Below are 8,098 nucleotides of genomic sequence, written 5' to 3'. Positions count from 1 at the left end.
CGATGCGACAGCCTTACCCCATCTCATTGGGAGCGACTGCAAGTCGGATGGTACCATTCCACTGCTCGACGTCGAAGCCAACGTCTTGCTGCATCAATGACCTTCCCATCACCTACGGTGCTGCATCCCGCGGAGTGCATCAAATGGCTCAAATGGTTCAAGTGGCTCTGAGCACTATGCGGCTTAACTGCTGAGGTCAGCAGTCGCCTAGAACTTAGAACTAATTAAACCTAACTAACCTAAGGACATCACACACATCCATGCCCGAGGCAGGATTCGAACCTGCGACCGTAGCGGTCGCTCGGTTCCAGACTGTAGCGCCTAGAACCGCACGGCCACTCCGGCCGGCCGGAGTGCGTCCTTCATTGGGCCCAACAGATGGGTGGATGAGGAAGAACAGTTACAATGAAGTTTTGTGACCTCCTCTCTGGTGCGCAGACTTGTGACTCCTTGAGCTGTCATGTGCCAACGGCCTTGCCGTAGTGGTAACACCGGTTCCCGTCAGATCACCGTAGTTAAGCGCTATCGGGCTGGGCTAGCACTTGGATGGGTGATCATCCGGTCTGCCGAGCGCTATTAGCAAACGGTTGCACTCAGCCCTTGTGAGGCAAACTGAGGAGCTACTTGATTGAAAAGTAGCGGCTCCGGTCTCGGAAAGTGACATACGGGTGAGAGAGCGGTGTGCTGACCACATGCCCTCCGTATCCGCATCCAGTGACGCCTATGAGCTAGGAATGACGCGGCGGCCGTCAGTACCGTTGGACCTTCATGACCTGTTCGGGAGGTGTTTAGTTTTTTTGAGTTGCCATGGAGCAGAAAAACTCATTTGCATTTTTGTGGCGACGAAAACACTGAAGTCGTTTGTTCAAATTCCTGAGCGTAGCACTATACACTTCAGAGTTGTTCGTTGCACCACGAGGACGGACATTAATAGAATAACCCGTTCAGAGTCCCTGAGGACCGTCGCCATGACATTACCGGCTGAGGGTGCGGCTTTGAAAATTTGCTTTGGAGGAGAAGTGGCGTGGCGCCACTCTGTGGATTGCTGTTTTGTTCCCGGTTTGAAGTGATGAACTTATGTGACGAAGTTCAACAAAAATTGTCACGATCTGCCTCGTAAGGCGCTAGTAATCGCTCACAGATGGTCCTTGGTTGCTCTTTATGATCTTCCGGGAGTCGGGGAGGAATCCAGAAGGCACACATCTCTCGGTATCCCGACTAGCGGACCAGTGTGTCGGCGCTACTAACAAAGACATCCAGTTCTGCAGCGAGGCGTGTGTTTGTGATCCGTCGATCACACCGAATGAGAGTGTACGTACGTTCCAACAATGCAGTAGTTACAGCTCTGTGCGGCCAATCAGCACGGGGCCGATCTCGGACAGGTTTGCGTGACCTCGTTGCGATGATGACAGACATCTCGCCCACCGACTCACAATACTTTTGTACTTTTATTCACTGCCACGTCACCGTAGACGTTCTGCAAGCGCCTATGAATATCTGCGATACTCTGATTTTCCTATAACAGAAACGCAATGACAACTCTCCACTTGGAAAGAATCTCAATTACAGCCGCCATTTTGAAGGCAACGCACAGCGTCACCACCTATTGGAACTTCATGGAAGTATAAGGGATGACGCAGAAATATTCCACCATGTCCCACAGCAAATTCTGCATTTTTTAGATCGAAACTGGCCGAGAGAAAAATGTGGTGCGTTACTAACTGAAGGCTTCTCGTTATTATGTTACCTGAACGCGACGATTGTCCGTGTTTCGAACACGTGTTCCTAATTTTTAGTCATGATTATGGCTACAAAGTTCATAGCTTCATGTTATTCATGTTCAACTGTGAAACTGATTTTCGCATATTATTCGTTAAATCTGGCTGCTAGGTGTTCGTTGTCCTGCTTCCATACTTTAAACATGAGGTCTGACAAATGAAAACGGGACAGATGTAAAAAAATTAGGTAAACTGTTTATTATTTTAGAAAAAATCACCACACCTGTTGATACATTTATCCTCCTGCAATACAAGTCGGTTAGCGCCTTCATGAAAAAACGTTCGCAGTTGCGTACGGAAACATGATTGTACTAGGCGTGCACCTATTCATTCGATGCAAATCGATGGCCGTAAATTTATTTCTTGATGGCTCTAAATATTTGGAAATCGCATGGGGAACGATGTGGATAGAATAGCAGATGTGTAAGGAGTTACCAGTGAAGCTTCTGCAATGTAGGCGAAACATGTGGGCGGGCGTTATGCTGCAACAGAATGGTGCTGTCCGTCATCATTTCTGGGCGTTTGGGCTTGATAGCGACGTTCAGTTTGTGCGCAGTATCCACGTTCGGTTATGTGTTAATCGAAGCGTCCCACTAAGTTCCGATGTCCAAAAATGCTGAAAAATTGCATCATTTTATCTATTGTAGGATAAAACCCACCTACTACATGTTGCCAAGGTTGTTTCGGCTACACTGCAGATGTTTCACTTGGAAGTCCTTATACATCCTTCAGTAAGTCCCCATCTCTCACCATGCGATTTCCATATACGAGAAGGTGGTCCATTGATAGTGACCGGGACAAATATCTCACGAAATACGCGTAAAACGAAAAAACTAAAACCAACGAAAGTTGTCTAGTTTGAAGGGGGAAACCAGATGGCGCTATGGATGGCCCGCTAGATGGCGCTGCCATAGGTCAAAAGGATATCAACTGCGTTTTTTAAAATAGGAAAAACCCTTTTTATTACATATTCGTGTAGTACGTAAAGAAATATGAATGTTTTAGTTGGACCACTTTCTTCGCTTTGTGATAGATGGCGCTGTAATAGTCACAAACGTGTAAGTACATAGTATCACGTAAGATTCCGCCAGTACGGACGGTATTTGCTTCGTGATACATTACCCATGTTAAAATGGACCGTTTACGAATTGCGGAAAAGGTCGATATCGTGTTGATGTATGGCTATTGTCATCAAAATGCCCAACGGGCGTGTGCTATGTATGCTGCTCGCTATCCTGGACATGTTCAGAATGCTACATCAACATCGAGTGCACCCGTACTATATTTCTATGCACCAAGAATTGCTTGGCGACGACTCTGAACGTCGTGTATAGTTCTGCCACTGGGCACATGAGAAATTACGGGACGATGACAGATTTTTGGCACGCGTTCTATTTAGCGACTAAGCGTCATTCACCAACAGCGGTAACGTAAACCGGCATAATATGCACTATTGGGCAACGGAAAATCCACGATGGCTGCGACAAGTGGAACATCAGCGACCTTGGCGGGTTAATGTACGGTGGGGCATTATGGGAGGAAGGATAATTGGCCCCCATTTCATCGATGGCAATCTAAATGGTGCAATGTATGCTGATTTCCCACGTGATGTTCTACCGATGCTACTACAAGATGTTTCACTGCATGACAGAATGGCGATGTAGTTCCAACATGATGGATGTCTGGCACATAGCTGGCGGGCGGTTGAAGCGGTACTGAATAGCATATTTCATGACAGGTGGATTGGTCACCGGATCTGACGTCACCGGATTTCTTTCTGTGGGGAAAGTTGAAGGATATTTGCTATCGTGATCCACCGACAACGCCTGAAAACAGGCGTCAACGCAATGTACGAACATTGCGGAAGGCGAACTACTCGCTGTTGAGAGGAAAGTAGTTACACCTATTGCCAAATGCATTGAGGTTGACGGACATGAGTTTGAGCTTTTATTGCATTAATGTGTAATTTACAGGTAATCACGCTGTAACAGCATGCGTTCTCAGAAATGGGAATTTCACAAAGGTACATGTATCACATTGAAACAACCGAAATAAAATGTTCAAACGTACCTACGTTCTGCATTTTAATTTAAAAAACGTACCTGTTACCAACTGTTCGTCTAAAATTGTGAGCCATATGTTTGTGACTATTACAGCGCCATCTATCACAAAGCGAAAAAAGTGGTCCAACTAAAACATAATAAAAACGGGTGTTCCTACTAAAAAAAAACGCAGTTGATATCCGTTTGACCTGTGGCAGCGCCATCTAGCGGGCCAACCATAGCGCCATTTGGTTTCCCCCTTCAAGCAAGACAAGTTTCGTTCTTTGTAGTTTTTTGTTTGATGCTTATTTCGTTAGATATTTGTTCCGGTCACGATCAGTGGACGACCCTGTATTTGGAAGCCTGAAGTTATGGCCGCTGATTTGCTTCAGTCGAAGGGATGCACGCCTGGTTACAGTCATGGTTTCGTAGACAACCGCAAACTTTTTCTATGAAGGTATTCACAGTCGCGACTCTCAGTGGGTTAAATGTTGCAGCGTAAAGTCAAGCTCTGACATGCCAGTCGGGAAGCGGAAAAGGCCAATTGCACGCCAATTGCACGCCGACCGCCCCCTCTCCAGGACGACAACGCGACTGCAGCGGTCTCTGTGCGAAGAAAACATAAGCGCCGAGTCCGACTGGCCGCGGCCCAGTTCTACGAGAAGCTTCAAGACTAGCGACCTGAATAGAAACTTCAAAGCTCATCACTTTCCTCATACATTCTTTGTAGCTCAAACTTGGAGTTGTACTGAAGGGGTTTCTTATATTGTCTGTCGCCCTTTGCTTGCGACACATCTGTTGAACATAAAGTATTTTTTTTTCCTTTTGTAACAAAACTCATTAATACGATTTGTTTGAATATTGTCTAGTTATTCGAGAAAGCAGGTTTCCCAGACACCCCACATTTGATGACTAGGCATGGTTCAACAGTAAATGTATCAACAGTTGTGGTGATTACTTTTGGAATAATACATGATTTATTTAATTTTTTCCATCTCTTTCATTCTCATTGGACTAATCCTTGTACTGTGAACGAGTCATCGATGCAGCTTTCAAAATAATTAATTTTGCCTTTGTTATATGACAAACTATCGAAAACGTTTTAAAGATCTGTGATAAAAGCTTCATCTTACTACTCTTGAAGACTTTTTCCCGTTGTTCTCCTCATAAAATTTGCCGTTGAGCGTAACAGAGTTGAAACTTAAATTCATGCACGTATAACAATTGATTTATTGTAGTTTTTTGTTAGTTGTGAGATTTTGCTTTCTAATATCAATTGTTTCTTATCAAAAGTTGCGAAATTTATCGCATCTACTGTACATCTACATCTACATGACTACTCTGCAATTCACATTTAAGTGCTTGGCAGTGTGTTCATCGAACCACAATCATACTATCTCTCTACCATTCCACTCCCGAACAGCGCGCGGGAAAAACGAACACCTAAACCTTTCTGTTCGAGCTCTGATTTCTCTTATTTTATTTTGATGATCATTCCTACCTATGTAGGTTGGGCTCAACAAAATATTTTCGCATTCGGAAGAGAAAGTTGGTGACTGAAATTTCGTAAATAGATCTCGCCGCGACGAAAAACGTCTTTGCTTTAATGACTTCCATCCCAACTCGCGTATCATATCTGCCACACTCTCTCCCCTATTACGTGATAATACAAAACGAGCTGCCCATTTTTGCACCCTTTCGATATCCTCCGTCAGTCCCACCTGGTAAGGATCCCACACCGCGCAGCAATATTCTAACAGAGGACGAACGAGTGTAGTGTAAACTGTCTCTTTAGTGGACTTGTTGCATCTTCTAAGCGTCCTGACAATGAAACGCAACCTTTGGCTCGCCTTCCCCACAATATTATCTATGTGGTCTTTCCAGCTGAAGTTGTTCGTAATTTTAACACCCAGGTACTTAGTTGAATTGACAGCCTTGAGAATTGTACTATTTATCGAGTAATCGAATTCTAACGGATTTCTTTTGGGACTCGTGGATCGCCTCACACTTTTCGTTACTTAGCGTCAATTGCCACCTGCCACACCATACAGCAATCTTTTCTAAATCGCTTTGCAACTGATACTGGTCTTCGGATGACCTTACTAGATGGTAAATTACAGCATCATCTGCGAACAGCCTATGAGAACTGCTCAGATTGTCACCCAGGTCATTTATATACATCAGGAACGGCAGAGGTCCCAGGACGCTTCCCTGGGGAACACCTGATATCACTTCAGTTTTACTCGATGATTTGCCGTCTATTACTACGAACTGCGACCTTCCTGACAGGAAATCACGAGTCCAGTGCCATGATGCAATCCTTTCCTTTCCTATCCTAATAGTGAAAAACATTTTTAGCTAACATCATTTATGTTCATGGCCTATACATTTTTTCGATTTATTGAACTCCAGTGCGAGTACACTTGTGTCACTTGTCGACATGATTTTTGCCATTTGTTGTCAAAATACTAAAGACATTTTCGATTTGTTTTGAAGTGCAGTATGTGTGCACTCTTGTCATCTCTATTGTATATATTTTTTGTGATTTGATGATTATTTACCCTTGTGTTTATTTGTTATGAAAATGTTCAAAAGCTTTTCAGTGCATGTGCACTTATGTGAATATGTTTTCAACTGAACTCCAGTGCCTCTGCACTCTTCCCAATTTACGATATGATTTGTGTTCATTCTGTATACCTTTTATGATTTATGTCACTTGTTACTCATTGTATATACATTTCGTTTTTTACTGATATGTTCTCCACTGCAGTGCATGTGCACTCATGACACTTGTCAACATGATTTTTTTTTTTTTTGCCTGTTATGAAACTGCTAAAAAACTTTTCAGTGCGTGTGCATTTTGTTATCTGTCAAATAATTTGTATATACATTTTTCCTGATTTGTTTTATACTTATATTTTGTCTTGTCTGTAATGTTTTGTAATTGGTGCATGCGCACAACATTTAATTCATGTATTACATCCAAATATTTTGTAAATGTTAATTAATTAAAGGAAAAATTTGTTACGATGGCAAGTCCAAATGACTCACCATCGCTGCCAAATTTTTGCCCCCCCAGTGGAGGGTTATGAAACACGTATGTTGTGCGGCAGCGATGCTGAGACATTGTAGAATCTCTGACCAGAGCAGTTGCGCTCGACTCGCAGTAGCGAGCAGTCAGTCTGTAGCAGTAGCAGTGTGCAGTAGTCAGTCCTCAGTAGTGCTAGGAGTCTGTGAGTGGTGGTAGCCCAGAGCAGTCGGCGGGCGTCGGCACAGCAATGGTCGAGATTCAGGATGAGGTATAATTTTATTAAATAAGTATTCATGCAGCTTTGCGCTCATCACATAATCTAATCTATATTCGTTGTAATTAATTTTCAAATCGCCCCAATAATAATCTGATTTCAAAGCAATTTTTAACTAAACAATGATTCGAATTCCTTCCATTTCCTTTAAAGAAAATTTTCAGTTAACTTCAAAAAAATTTAATTATTGCGATGCATCTCCTCCTGGCGCAGAATAAGAGCAGATATTTCACATGCAGTTATACTAAGGTAAGAAATTAATTCTGATTTTTGCACAGGGCCAAAGACTGACATTTCGGTCTATTTGCATTTTCATTGTCACTGAGATTTTATTATCAGTGAATTGACTTTCATTTTGTGAGAAACTTATACTTGGGTCAGATTGCTAATTTTTGTTTAATTGTCTTTGTCATTAATATTTTGGCTCCATTTCTAATAATTATTAACTTTCTAATATTTTTGCGGGAAGGTTACACTTGGCTCCATTTCCAATAAATATTGTCTTTTAAAATTTTTGTGGGGAGCTTACAACGCCTTCCGGAAATCTAGAAATACGGAATCAACTTGAGATCCCCTGTCGATAGCGGCCATTACTTCGTGCGAATAAAGAGCTAGCTGCGTTGCACAAGAACGATGTTTTCTGAAACCATGCTGATTACGTATCAATAGATCGTTCCCTACGAGGTGATTCATAATCTTTGGGTACAGTATATGCTCCAAAACCCTACTGCAATCCGACGTCAATGATATAGGTCTGTAGTTCGATGGATTACTCCTAATACCCTTCTTAAACACTGGTGCGACCTGCGCAATTTTCCAATCTGTAGGTACAGATCTATCGGTGAGCGAGCGGTTGTATATGATTGCTAAGTAAGGAGCTATTGTATCAGCGTAATCTGAAAGGAACCTAATCGGTATACAATCTGAGCCGGCCGCAGTGGCCGCGCGGTTCTGGCGCTGCAGTCTGGAACCG

At 43.0% G+C, this 8,098-nt stretch overlaps 1 pseudogene; it reads left to right on the top strand.

Moving 5' to 3' along the window:
* The first annotated feature begins 464 nt into the window (after positions 1-464).
* LOC126253887 (5S ribosomal RNA) lies at positions 465-582 on the top strand (annotated as a pseudogene).
* Positions 583-8,098: the final 7,516 nt, after the last annotated feature.

The sequence above is a fragment of the Schistocerca nitens genome, chromosome 4 (genome assembly GCF_023898315.1).
Source record: "Schistocerca nitens isolate TAMUIC-IGC-003100 chromosome 4, iqSchNite1.1, whole genome shotgun sequence".
Lineage (NCBI taxonomy): Eukaryota > Metazoa > Arthropoda > Insecta > Orthoptera > Acrididae > Schistocerca > Schistocerca nitens.
This window is presented reverse-complemented; position numbering and strand designations above follow the sequence as displayed.